Source organism: Brachycentrus maculatus, unplaced genomic scaffold (genome assembly GCF_059751285.1).
Source record: "Brachycentrus maculatus isolate JH-2025_06_01 unplaced genomic scaffold, ASM5975128v1 h1tg001762l, whole genome shotgun sequence".
Classification (NCBI taxonomy): domain Eukaryota; kingdom Metazoa; phylum Arthropoda; class Insecta; order Trichoptera; family Brachycentridae; genus Brachycentrus; species Brachycentrus maculatus.
Window position 1 is genome coordinate 1424 of NW_028282358.1, and position 14886 is coordinate 16309.

The 14886-nt window shown below is 39.0% G+C and overlaps 1 non-coding gene across 1 annotated transcript; it reads left to right on the forward strand.

Moving 5' to 3' along the window:
• The first annotated feature begins 1202 nt into the window (after positions 1–1202).
• TRNAT-AGU (transfer RNA threonine (anticodon AGU)) lies at positions 1203–1275 on the forward strand. Its single transcript has one exon. It is a non-coding gene; the product is annotated as a tRNA-Thr (tRNA).
• Positions 1276–14886: the final 13611 nt, after the last annotated feature.

The window sequence follows — 14886 nt, forward strand, 5'->3', positions numbered from 1 at the left end:
GGATACTGCAGACATATCTTCCATTCGAATTGCCTAATCGGTTGGTTAAAAAAGCAAAGAGTACAAATGTGACTATATAGAATTGCCCGTACTGCCGAAAATAGTATAACAGGAACGACACTCTTGCAGATTACAGCAAGCTCGTTGGATAATCAAAGAAACCTTTATTCAAATCTGACCTAGCCCGTTAGATATTCAAATCGAAACCCAGCTTAATTGCCGATGAAAAAGTAGATGTAGTTGACATCGAGTGAGCGAATGCGGTTTAGTTTTATAATGATTGTCATCGTATTACTTGTCTGAGACTCAATCATTCACATCATTTAATAAATCATATCATTCATTCATTGCTCGCTTTATTCCTGCTTTGCCTTTTCCTATTCGGAGTGCCGGGCGTGAGTGACAATGTTGTGGAAGTATTTGTAGTTTAGGAAGCTCAGCCTTTGGTAGCATTCATCGAATTCAATGTTGGTTTGCCCGTGGGCCTATTGCAGACAGAATAACTTTATTTTGCTCTTCACAAAATCGCTGATCGCATCGCCTGCGAGTTGATACTACTGCTCGTGGTGTTGTGCACTCATGTTCCGGTCGGAGAGCGTAGGCTAATCACAGTTCTGCGAATTTAATTATAATTAGGGATTTAATTACGACTGGGAATCTATGAAATTAATTTGTATCATCCTCCATCATCTCCATCATCCACATCTTCATCCCATCTCATTATCTCCATCACCCTATCATTATAAGGAGTGCCTTAATAACTGCAATTTTGATTATGTTTGATCGTTTTAGTGGATTAAATAAAACCAAACATAATTTAGCAAATACTTTTTAAATATTTCTGAATGACTAAACTCTCCGCCAGAACCAATGAGCCAACTTCCCGAGTCTAGTGATACCTCATGAGAGTCCAATCAGCAATTATCATGAGACAGTTCAAACCAAGAATGAAGCTGCTGAATTATAAAAAGTTCGATCTAAGTTTTTCCCTCACAATGGAGGCATTTATAAGGGATGAACCAGGAAACAGCAACGAAATAGACAGATTATAGTTTATCGAGAGAAAGCGAACAGAAGGAGCCAGATATGCCTCAATCAATCAGTTCAATAGGATCTTGACGGCTCCAGAAAATTCATCAATGTGCGTTCTATTTCGCCTATAATTTAATAGATCAGATGGATCCCAGATTATCTGATGGGTAGCCTGTATAGCTTAGTTGGTAGAGCACTTGCCTAGTAAGCAAGAGGTCTCCGGTTCAAATCCGGATACAGGCTTTTTTGCATGCAGGCTGTCCCAATAGTTTGCTATACCTGATACAGTAATTCTGTCTGCCTGAGTCATTCATATTGGTCATGTTCCCGCCTCGTCCCTTTCTCCTCTGACTCTTTCAGATTTCTTGAGTATGCAGAAAATCCAAATAGGATTATATATGCTCCTGACTCAATAGAAATGAGAATCGGTTATGCCATACACAAGATTAATACGCTGTAATGATGAAAATAGTTAGAGTGTCAAATCTAAAAATAGTCATCAAAATATGGATGCCTTATAAAGTCGATCTTCTTGCTCGATCAATGAAACTATCCTATTCATTTCCTTTTGATAGACGGAATTGCCAGCTTTGTTTACTATCTGCAAGGTTCGCTTCAAATTGTTTTTATTCTTTCCACCTCTCATCCATTTTTCACTTACCGAGTGATTTTATCCCCTCGTGAACAGCTTTGATTGGGCCTTTGTGGTCTCGTTTGAGCTGTTTTTAAATGAATTCGTTATTCGATGACATTTTAGGCTCATTGGATTGGATTCGAAGATGACCATGCTTGTATGAAGTATCTTTTATGTCTAATATTTTATGCTTTTGTGAAGGCTTTTTCTCTTTATTTTATCCTCAACACTTTGTTCTTGACTTCTGTTGTTACTGGTGAAGCTAAGTGAAGGATTTTTTTTCATTTATATATTGCTTTTGGAGTCTGTGGAGTTCATAAAATGTAATGTTTTCCTCAGATTTGAATTCCAAGCTTGCTTATTAAATTAGTTCTTTCTCCTCTTCTTCAATAATTCAGGGCATTCGCAGTTCTTGATGTCTGCTTCTATATTTATTACATTTTGTATGCATAACTTATTGCATTTCTTACCGCATTTCTTGTTGCATCTACTGTGGCCCAATGGATCAAAACAAATTTAATTGTTTGAATTCTTTTCGAGAGAGTTTTTTAACCCCCCTTCGTCGGTTTTATTTTCACAGCTGGCTGCGTAAGAACTTTTTAAATTCTTTCTTTGCTTTATTAATTATTCTTTGCTCACCAAAGAGTTTTAGAATCGACTTTTCGTTATTTATTATTTATTCATCATCTTTTTTGCAGAGTCTTATGATTTCCTCAAAGGATTTATGATCCCATAGGATTTTTTCTTAATTCCTTTTATCATACTTGATGGGATCATAGCCTAGATCGGTTAGTTCCAAGCTTCAAACCACTCTTTCGATGGCTATTTTCCGGTATGTTGCCGTTGTGCTTGTGAAAAGGCATTCCTTTCCCTTTTTACTTCGTGTCTGACCGGCTCATGAAAGCCTGACTGGCTTACTGAGAGCAGGTTTTGTTTGGCCAATGTAATATCGAAGTGCTCGTCTAAATGAAACTGATCCTCGATTTAGTTCTCTGCTGAGCAATGGTACATCACACTGCATTTTTTGTTGGCTGGACACTTTTGAATCGAGCTTTTTGATCTTATATATTTATTTTTTTTTTGCTTCTGCATTCGTATGAGAATATTTTTAATATATATTTCTGAATGTAAGTGCAAATATTTTATGATAATTCACAATTCTCTCATAAATCATCATCCACGCCATTATCTTCGTTACTATGCTCTTCTTACTTTGGCTCGAGTGTGTCGAAATTGGGTTTGCTGTTCTTGAAATGTCTTGCTGTGACTTTTAAGTTCACAATGACCTTCGGAATAATGAACCAGATGAACCCACAGAATTTGCCTTCCTTGCTGAGGAATTTCAAACGATGCGAAACGTCTTAAATTTTCTCTTTTAGATGCTCCAATTTTTAAGAAACAGATTATATAAGCTCTTTCTCTGAGTATTTCTCTGCTTATTTCTCTGCTTATTTCTCTGCCTATTTCTCCGGCTTTTTCTCCTCCTCTTCATCATCTTATTGTTTTATTGATTATTTCTCTCCCATTTACTACTTCTTTTTCTCTTTCTTTTTCTCTTTTTTTTTCTCGATTTATTTCTCTTTTTATTTTTGCTTATAATTTTCATTGGGTTATGAAAATTTGATTTCTGGAAATTTGTATATATAGGTAATGAGATAAAAGAGTTGAGCTTTGCGATAGGCCGAAGATGAAAAGTATGATATTTTTTGAAGGTGGTCCTCTTTACCGCAGTTTAAATATTTTCTCTTATCCTCTTCGATATTCTAAAAGAAGATGGCAAAAAAGCGCTCTCGCAGATTCAAAATCGAGGCAATTAATCTGTTTTTGCCAAAAGTCTTAACCTTATTTCTGACAGTGGAGAAGTTGCCGCTATAAATTTCGCACTCGCTGTCAACATTGGTCAAATGAATGAGGTTACCAAGATCTCTCTCGAACTCCTTGACGATCTTAAAATACTCTGCGACTTCGGCTTATGTTTCATCAAATTTATAGTTATACAGTAAGTCAGCATCTAACTCCTGTTGGGCGTCTGTGCTTTCTTCGATGAGGATCTTTTCCTTAACTTACCGGTATAGCATGCCCAAAATGGATTTGCTGAGATAGCTGTCGTTGTTTTATTTCTCCATGAAGTCCGGGTATTCCGAAACGAAAAGTTCTGACGGCACGAGGGGGCAATACCCAGTTTTCGGGAAATCCACAGCCTTGCCATGGATTTCAGCCAATTTCATGCAGGTCTTATTATTGGCATACTCTTGCAAGTCTTGGTCTGCATGCACCAGATGACTATTATCGATTTGCCCGAGCTTTTCATAATTCGTGTAATCGATAAAGAAGTCCAGCATCTCGCTATAGACTTACTCGATTAGCTTTGGCTTGATTTCTACTTTCTTTTCTTCTTCCTTTTATGCCTGATCAATCAAATTTATCGGGAAGGCCCTCTTCGGAATGAGCCGAGGGTCCCAGCAAATGAAGAAGTTGTCTCCATCCAAATCCGAGCCGCTAATCTGAGAAGTCAGAGGGTAATTGCCTTTCATAGGGAATATAACTGTATTGACGAATCGCTAAAACCGATTTTATTGAATGCCAATTTTTTAGAACCTCGACTTTATTTCATTAGCCCCTACACATGTGACGATTCGAATATCTGCAGGATGCAAGCATGGGTTTCTTGTGATGATTGCCTGTCCATCCACTATTTTTCTGACCGGTTCCAGTGCATTGGGGTCATGAACTGAACAGTAAACTTCATCCTCTTCTAAAACTCGATACTCATCAATGATCTAAGTTATTGAAAACAATTACCCCGATGATTCTGGCAGACTACCGAACTAAAATGGAGCTTTTGGTCTTGAGTTGATGATAGCCATTCTTCTTCAAAGTCTCCAGGACCTTTTTAAAAAATGGCTATTTCTCCAATAAGAACTGGGCCTTAAGTAAGTCCAGGATGGTCTGATTTGCCGGCTCTAAGTTATTTATTTCTGTGTTGAGGTCATCGTTGAGGTGCTTGAAGAGACTGCAATCCTTGAATGTCATCGAAGATAGAGAAATGATGTGTTCTTTCTGGAGATTCATGAAGACAATGTTTTAAATGCCGAGCGTCTTCAGCAAAATGATGGTCTGTCGGTTCAAAAATCCGGCCTTGTACTTGTTCCAATCCAAAATGTCCAGATATTTGTTCGTTTCCTTGTTTTCACAACTAAACTTGATCATGCTTGGTCTCAACTGAATCTCTTTAGAGGGAAGCGTTGGGTCGAAGACTAAGACTCCCTTCGCCCCTTTATAGCGGATTTGGATCACGCTTAACTCTCTTATACTCAGCTTTAAACTTATCCTCTAGATCAGCGTCGCGGATATCTTGCCGATTCCGTCAGTGTAGAGATATCTTTGAGGTGAGTATTCGTCAGGGATCTCTTTGCATTATATTCCTAAAGCATTGTAAGTCCAAGAGGCAGAAAAGCTCTGGCCGATTCGGGCTGCCTTCTTGGCTGGGTTTGCGATTTGATCAAAGTTCCCAAGGAAAGAAAGTATATACTATCTTTTGAGCTTATTAATGCTTGGTCTTTCTTAAATTTCATGGAAATACCAGAGCGAGAAGGACCTAAGTTGGGAGGGAGACCAGCCCAATGGAATATACTCTCTTCCTAAGATTTTTATCTGATTCATTTGCTATCGAAACATCATTTTGGTGATATACTTTTGGTTTTTCAATTATATTTAATTCTCTTCATTCAGAGAAACCCTCAAGAAAAAGTCTGCTTCCTTGGAAAACTACTTCATCAGTCTGCCTTTCATTTCGGGCGTGGGCGGGTTAAATAAATATCCACTTGGAGTTAGAGAGACTCGGAAAATGTAGATAATGATATCCGTATCCTTCATCATCCTTTGGGCCAAGTTCTTGACCTCAATCTTTTTAATTGCCTCGAACTCTTCGAGAAGGTAAAGATAGAACCTTTTTTCATGGGGGTAGCCCCACATGTTAGTGGCAGCCTTCCAGAGGATATACAAGTAGTAGTCGAGATGACTCCTGTTTTCTGCCTCTCCCAAATGGTTGAGTATCTTATCGATTTCGTGTGGCACCACATAATTGAACCGGGCCATTACTAAAAGCAGGTATTTTATTTTCCAAATTTTGTCGTAATCTTCTATCTTGAGCCCAGGCTCTTTAAAAAATGCTTTTTCAAACTTTGAGTACCCAAAATCCCGGGCCAAATTGCGCAGCGAATACTTCAGTTCATAAATTTTGTCAAGTTTCACGATTGAGATCGTCCCCTAAATGTGACGGATGAGACTCTCAAGCTTTTCTATCGTCTGCTCGGCTCCAGTGGATGGACCTTTTTATTGAACCAGACTAATTTTCAGAAAAGAATTGTTGAACAGATAGTATCTCAGAAAATAATTCTCTCCGATGATTTAGTTCCTGAGGAGCACGAAGTTTTCGACTCTCTCCCATGTTCTGATGTATTGCTATGAGTTGGCTTCTTATTTTTTCATGAGGCTGATATAAAACATGGGGGGATAGGACATGTAAAAATAGTACTCGGTTATGGTCTTAGATTCCTCGTTGCCTGTAGACTCAACTTTGTGGACAGCCTTTTAAATTTTGTATATCTGGGCTAACTTCACAGTCACTTTAAGTATAATTTAGTTCCACAAGAAGGACATGATGTTGAAGCCGTCAACATATCCTGTACTCTTCTCATTGAAAGAGACTGAACTTATGATTTTAATTGAGCTGTTTATTCTCACTACTTTCTTTTCGAGATCGGAAGTCCCGAAATAAGAATAGAACAAGGAGTTTTGCTCGTTGCGATAGCCCGTGTTCAAGCTCCACTCAGAAATTCGATAGTTTTTGCTCAGCCGATCCAGACTCTCTTCGATGCCGGTCGGGCACAAATAAAGTTTTAGTAATACATTTTTGACCCGAATTTCAACAGGCTTGCTTTTCTCCTCCTTCAGCTTTTCATTGACGGGCTCATGCATGATTCCCTTTGCATAGATTTCGTATGTGTTTTGGGAAAAATCATCCCGGTTGCTTTTTGTCTTGAAGCTTTCAATGGCCCGAATAGAATTTCTCTAAGGACTGTGCTTTTCGTTGTAAACCTTCATAATATCTATCACAGCTTACTCGATTTGTTTCAGAGCTTTTTCTTCCTCTATCATCCTCTCCTTGTCTAGCTTGCGTTAATCGATTTCTGGATTATAATCAGGAGGAGGCTTTAGGCGGCAAGCATCCTTCAAGATGAATTCTTTTAAAAACCCAAAATGAACGTTTTATTATTCTTGCTTTTGCTCTCTCTTTTATTCTTCAGTTTTTTTCCCTGATTATTCTTCCGTTTGTTCTTCAGATATTTCCGCCTTTTGCTCTCCGTTTTGTTATTTCTCTTCAGAAGCTGCATTCTTTTCTTTGATTGGCTCCATAGGGTCGACTTTGGCTTCTTATTGAGCGGCGAGTGCTCTTTTTCGAATATCACTTTAAACTGTAAATATATTGTTGGATTAGGAGTCAATTTAAAAGTCATTCCTTACTTCATAGACTTCGTTGAGTTTCATTTGCCACTTGTTGAGGGCTTAGAATTATAAATAAATTACTCATGAGATAGCGAACGTGAATGAATTAGATCTCGTAGCGCCCTTTAATTGCATTGTTGAGTTCGGTGAGCAATTGACTGGGGTTGAGGTGGCCGTAGGGCGGATAATCTCTGTTGAATCGGATTTTGACTTGCCGGATTCTTTTTTCGATTGCGCTTCTTTATGAGATCATGTATGGCTATCTATCTCGTCCTGTTATTAATCATAATAAAGATATTCGAAATATTGATATTATATCGACTGGAGTCATTTACTCTATTACCATTTTTTATTATTCAATCATTTCGCAAGATACTCTCCTATTCTTCATGTTTAATTAAGAATCGCTTGTAGGCATGGAGGGTCGAGTTGGAAAGTTATTATTGGTTTTGAGTGCTTTATATGTATGTTTTAAAGTCTGTATAGTGGCAATAAGATGGCCCTGAAGTCCAGACATAGAAATAAGCATTTAAGGCAGTTTCAAGCTTATGAGGGTTGCACTTTCCCTGATGCTTATCTTTTCAGCAACTCCCCTTACATGCTTTGCATAATTTCTTCAAATACTTCCGACCAGATCCTCAGATTAAGCTTCGACTAAACTATTTTATCCTACGAAGGCTATCAACTTAACGATCATCTTTATTTAGTTATCGTCGAGACCTTTTAGTTGAGGAGTTCATGGAGCGCTCACTTATTTCTCAAAAGCCACAGCACATGGAAGGCCATTGGGAGCGCAGAAGGCATCCATGAGTCAGAGAGCAAGGCAGTGGGTCTCCACTTGGTCGAATTCGAAGAGTGCTCAAAACAATTCCTTCTTCTCTGGGTATTTGAAAGCGGAGATATCGAATCCCTTAGAGTATAGATTTCTCACAGTAGCACCAAGAGACTGAAGACCTGCAGTATGAACACAAAGGATAAGAAGCAATAGCTCAGATATCAAGCTTCGGTTCTACTCAGCTTATCCAACGAAAACAGAATTGTCTCATCTCTGTATAATATTGCAGCTGCCACGCTTCTTATCTGCATTGTGGATACGAACTCAGAGCTCTCTGCAATTTACCAGTTCATTATTGATGCTCAGGAGCACACTGTTCTTACAGGAAAAGATTGTCTACTTAGTCTCAAAGGCATTATCCTTTAAATGTTCGATGTCCAGAATTTAAAGGACAAAATCGAAAACGATAGTGCCATCCTACTTTGCATGAAGAACGGAGCCATGCTATGGTCGGCATTCGGCACACATCGAATAGATATGCAAGCCAGTATTTCTGTTGGCAGACTATCAGCACACTAGTTTATCGTCGTGGGTACAGGCCGAGGGAGCGCAGAGGAAAATAGTATATACAGACTCACAATCAAAAACTGTTCGGAATTCGCAGTCGACCGATTGGACATCAAAATGAGCTTTGATTCTCTGCAGTATCTAATAAATTCAGAGGCGCTCAGGTAGATAGCCGTGAAAAATAGCAGAATCGCATACTATAAAATGAATACCAAACTATAAATCGAACTCTGGAGCGCCCACCAGAAGCAGCGTACGGTCATCAGTAACCCATCTACATCCATTCTATCAGCTTCATTGCATTTTAATGACTACTACAACTATCTGCTGATTAGCAAGCAGGTTGGATTTGAAACATAAAGATTGTTTGTGACAAATTCGCTGGTTGCCACATCTAAATAAGTCTATGCGCATAACATGCTATTCAAAATGGCGGAAGTGATGCATTATGAGGAGGGGTCTGAGGGTTCAAAGGTTGTGCTCACGAGCCCTATGCTTGGCACAGTGCAGCTAACTTTAAAGTACACTGACAAAGTGGTAGGATCACAAAACTCATTCTAAATTGGCATCTTGCCCTAAAATAAGTCCGTTTGCTTCGTTCGAGACGAGGAGAGTTTATACATTCGATCACAGAAATAGTTCTGTCAGCTCACATCCACGGTCTTCGTCTACAGGGGCGTAAAATCCTCGATTTCCAAGCTTTTTGATGGGATCGTAGATTATACAGTGGGAGGGTGCTTCTGTGGGTACTTTGTGTGCGTGGCCGTCGAAAAACAATTGCATGTATTTTCGCTCAAGAATGAAAAGGAGCCGAAGAGGGTTGGTATCCATTGCTTTGAGGGCTAAGTTCGGAAGGTTCAAAATTTAAATGATGTCAACGTGGTTGGTGTTCTTTTGTGGAACAGCAAGTTCGTCATTATAAAGGTGACTGAAAACGAGTTAAAGAACATAGGCGAGCATTTAATCGAATCTGAACTCGACCATTACATTCATACAGACTCATTAACCATCAATACTGCCCAGTACTATTGCACTCTTCTGCCAGGCTTCTTGGTCTTGTGCTCTGCCGACTCCCTGCACCTCTACCAGCCTGAAAAGGTCACGGTGTCCGTCCATGCGATCGATATAATCGAGTCATGCTGCTACCCTGTGGTAAAAGTTGGGGGATTAGATGAAAGTATCACGCTCTTGACCAAATGGCAAGCATCGCGAAATTCAAACTGTTCCTACAGGTTGCTCCGGATTCCCAAAAAGCAGCTGATCAAAAGCGCCGCTTGCTTAAAGTATTAAATTGAAGAAATTATTGCCTTTCCCTCCGAAAAGAAAGATGAAGCGAGTGCATCCGAACTATTGTTTATGGCCCTGAAATAAAATAACTGCCTTCTCGTCTATAGCAATAGAATCGTCATTGCCAAACTTGAAACCGGAATTCTCCCCATTCGGAATAAGCACCTTAATGACTGGCTGCTGGAAAACTCAACCCAACACTAAAGCAAGCTTTCGCTCGAGTTATAATCTAAGGATCTGGTTTAGAAGCAGTTTAGAAACAGCATACAAATGGCCAAGGAAAGATACTTTTTCTGGGACGAGGAAGAAATTTGGTACTCGGCTTTGATTGACGAGGCGGGTAAGAGAAAGGCCAAGCCTATATCTTATTTTTCGATGCCCAACAATTAATTCTTAGAGTTCCGAAACAACTTGAGCGTAGAGGAGCTCGAAAATGAGGAGTTCATGAAAACATTCGCAAAGAAGCTGCCCATAAAGTCGGTCTACCGGATCAGCAGCAACTTTAGTGATGGGCCAAGCGGCAGCAAGTTCGCAGTCCTTTACGATGCGGGGATAGTCATCGGAGAGGTGAGAAGCAATGACACTCTGAGTATCGAGCAGCAAATACTCTTTAAGGATTACATTTCGCTGAAGTCTCAGTCGCAGCCCCAGTTTGAGCCTGATAAATAATACCTGAAGATTACGGATTTCATAGGCTATTACGATTAGAATAGCCTGTACTTGAAGGATTCAGTCAGCCACCGGCTTTATGCTCTCAAGTATCAACCAGAACTGAAGAATTATATCATAGAGTTCATGCAAGAATTATAAGTGGATGATGAAATCATCGGCATTCATCGAGTGCGCAGCTGGAAGCAAAAGACAAGGAAGGGGACACTTTAAGGCATGCCTGAGGACCCCTACAAAGAATTGGTGATTAAGAGAGATGGGCAGCTGATGATCGAAGGCTCAGAAAAGCCCATATATTTATGAAGCCTGATATTTATGATGATCAAATTCTACTGCGCATCTCCGCAATTAGCAGAGCCTGCTTGAACAAAGTTGAAGATTTAGTGCTGACTTCGGCATAAATTTAAATTCTGAAACTCCGTTTAAATTTACTAGCAAAATCTCTAAGTTCTGAGGTTATAATATGATTTAATTAAGATTATATTTATTATATCGCATGCTCTTTTAAATCAGCAATTAAATGCTGTCTTCCCGTAAAATTGTCTGGTCTGCTAAAAAAGCATACTTTCGTCTTAGAATTTATTGTTGCGAGCGATTTTGCTCACGTGCTATCCGGCGAGGCGATCATATTTTTAAATTCTTGGAGAAAAAAGTTCTAAGCCCTTTTCATTAAAATTATGGGGATTACGAGTACCAGCTTCGTAAATAACTCGAATTCTCCATCTTATACACTCAATTTCGCGAGGATCCTCAATTAATGGGTAAATTTATGAACAATAATTTAAATAATGTGCAAATTTTTTGATTTTGTGAGACAATTTATCCATGCGGGCTGTTGCTGCCGCTCCGATCAAATGAATCAACGAATTTTTCAGAAATTTATCGCAAGAAATTTCTTGAGCTGTATAATATTTAAATTAAATAAAGACCTGAAAAATGAGCAAGAGTTAATCTGATATTGAATATCTTGAAGAAAATTAGAGGACTCACCGAAAGATTTCGAAAACTGTAACTATGGAATTATTTTAGACAAAGGCAAAGCTTCTTTAACTTGTCTTTTAAAAAAAATATAAATTAAGCACCAGTGCAAAAATTTTGAAAATAAATAATTCCACAGCAAAGGCTATCCTCCGGAAGCATCAAAATATGAACGAAGTGGAAAAATAAGAATTTTTTAGACTGGCCGAAAAGGAAAAGCAAATGAAGTATGCGAAAAAGCAATAGAAAACTGAAGGTAAAAACTACAAAGAACAAGAAATATAGCCGCAGAATATTCAGTATTTCTATTTTTTTATGGTTCCCGTTCCCTGTTACCCGAATCACCAAAACTGATGGCATCAAAAAACATTTATGATTTACAATTAATGGTATCGATGATATTTAAAAATTGTTCTAAAAAGGTGGCCCATGTGGCTGTATTTGTTGAGCAGAATCGAAAGGGACATCGAATTGCATGATAGCTCATGAAAATATTTGAAAATTGTCACTATCAAATGCCTTAATTATAGATGCTATTGCAATATATAAGAAATATGGAAATATTAGTGAATAATATGATTATATGTTATTTGCTGATAGTGACCTCTTCTTTGAATGTTTTCGATGCTGTCTATCCTATCATATGGGCTGGCTGTGCAAATTCGATTGTTTTAAACTATATTTTGATATCAGCGACACCATTTAAGGCCCAAATTTTTTTTAATTCTTTTCGACCTTAGATGCCGAGCTCTGCAGTCGCAATCACTTCAGACAACAAATTTAGAGTTTGGAGCTTGTACGAGTGAGGTAGAGCCCACATTAGTTGTCTTTTAAAGTTGGAATTCCTATTTCCATAGTGATGAGCTTACATTTGCAGGAGCGGATGCTCATGGTGTCTATAGTGCTGCATCCAAAAACTTGGTATGACTATACCTTTCTTCACAAATTCAAGGGGAAGCTCATAGTTCAGTCGAATGAGAATAAATAGCATTCAACAGTTTAAGATCAGAAACAAAGAAATAATACATGCATATATTCGGCTTCGAACGATAATCGCTTTGGGTATTTCGAGTGGTTTGAGACTATGATGGCAATCACAAACTTCCCAACAGGCCTTCAGTAGGACTGCTCTTCTCAGTTCACAAAAGGAGATCGAACATAAAATTAATTGAAGCAATTGATATTCAATCAAAAATCCATTTTTTTCGCTAATTTTAAAATTAAGTCTTCGGCACGTGCCTTTCTTTCGTTGCCAGTGGTCAAACCTGATTTCATTGACATCATTTGGCACATCAGAGCTTCAAATTCTTGCATTTACCGTTATAAATCTTCCTCATTTTCAATATAATTCTCCTGCCTTTCCTCTTATTCCATATGTAGCTCCGGCTCCGAAGTGGAACTCTGCTTCTGTTTCTACATTCTTTATTCTTCGTTTTCTATCTTTTATGCGATCACATGCGTTTCTGACGTATTCAGGAACCCAGCTATTTGGGAGTTGGCTATTTCAGAGTTGGCCATTTCGGAGTTAGGCTTTTCAACATGAATCTTCTGGGCATTAGTCCAAGAGGTAGTTTGAATGAGCTCTATAATTTCAAAGAGGCCATCTTATTCTTCAGTCTGAGAGAGAAGGCCAAGGCCGGTCCATGATGGCTTTTACTTGGCAACCCGATGAATGTGAGAATATACAATGGGAATGTAATTCTCACACGAAAGCACCTCTTCCTCGTATTTCCATTTTCTTTACTGAATTTGCGAGTTTACGCAGATGATGAATGATTCTGGAGAGTAGTATGCAATTGCAGAATCAATGAACTGGCTGACACTGCATTCGAAACTGGGCTCACTGTCCATATCGAATAGGAAGATTAAGTAGTCGGTTGCTGTCATTGCTTGGCTCACGGAGACATTGTCTTGAGGCTATAAATTTCTGGAATTGCCACGCAGTTGTTTTTACTAAAAATCCATGAACAGCACGGGAACATCGCATTCATAATATTTGTTTTGAATGAAAATGGCGGGTTCCTGCGAGGATGAGCCCTTCTGGGGATAGTAGTGCTGCAAAATGGATAGCAATTATTAGGTTTTTCGAGCATCATCGCTGAATATCCTGAGCGACATGTGATAACTAATATTAGTAGAGAGAGAGCAAGGTACAATTTAAATATTAACACAATGAGTCAACCCTATCCGTTTTCAGTAGGAATTATCATTAAAATAATAGTGATGAAATCAAAGGCATTCGGATCTAAATAAAAAGCCGAAAGGTAAAGAACCTGTTGATAAGCAGAAGTCCTTGTTTAATCATTAATCATTATTTTTTTCTTTGTATTCTCCGTGAACCTCGCCCTTGGGGTTATCTAAGAAAGTGCCTTCAATTTGCTTCCCATTCGAGTAGCAGTATGTCCCTAAGTTAGTCAGTGAATACCTTGGTGCCTTTTAATAACTCCGTTTTAGAGTTTCGCGCTCCCTTTGTAGACATCTTTATTCCAATATCTTATTGTTGCATCAATGTGTTTTAAGTTTTGGGTAAAGAAGTCGCCCACCAGTTCATACTTATCGTTGTTGATTGCCCCTTTGATTTTGCCTGCACCGACAGGCAGATCTTTTTCAAATGTGCCATAATAGTACTTGTCATCGACTTCGTAGCCTCCCTCTCCATCTTTCAGGTAGTCTTTGATTTGCCCCCTGTAGGAGCCTATTTCCTGAGCGTTTTCAATTTTCGAGGCATGCTGGTCTGCCTTGATTTCGATATAGGAGATTTTGCCCTAATTCAGCTCATCTTGGTCCCATGTGCCTGTGGTGACTGTCTTAAATAGACCGTCTTTAATAGTTAGGACTCCCTCACCGTGCATCTTGTTGTCCTTCCAGTTCCCGTCGTACTCTCCATTCTCGAACGATAGCTTCCCTTTACCAGAACGCATATCATTTGCCCAGGCCCCCTGATAGAAGACTCTTTCGGAATCTTTATAGTACTATTTGCCGAAATTCTATCTTTTGCCATTTTTCCAATTCCCGATGTAAATGAATTACCCGTTGTTTGCATTAAAGAATCGGAATAGATGACCGAATCCATTAAATAACCCTCTCTCCAAATAGCCAAAATAAGCAATCCTGGAGGATTCCTCAGGCGTCTGAGCGAACATGAAGAGGCCTTCGCCATGAGGTTCATTTTCCTCCCAGTAGCCCGCATAGTAGTCCCCATTTTCGTACCACATTTCGCCGTAGGAATGCCTCATATCATTTTTTCTCTCGCCAATATACTCCCCTAGGGCCCGATTCTGATGATAATCGAAGTCAAAATCTGATGTTAGGGATAATTGTACATCTATCGTCGTTTACAAAGCGTATTTCGTCAAGAGGACTCATATGGAATTTGGAATTGAGGAGGTGGTTCATGATGCTGATATTTTGCGATCCGATGGCCTGTTGAGATGAT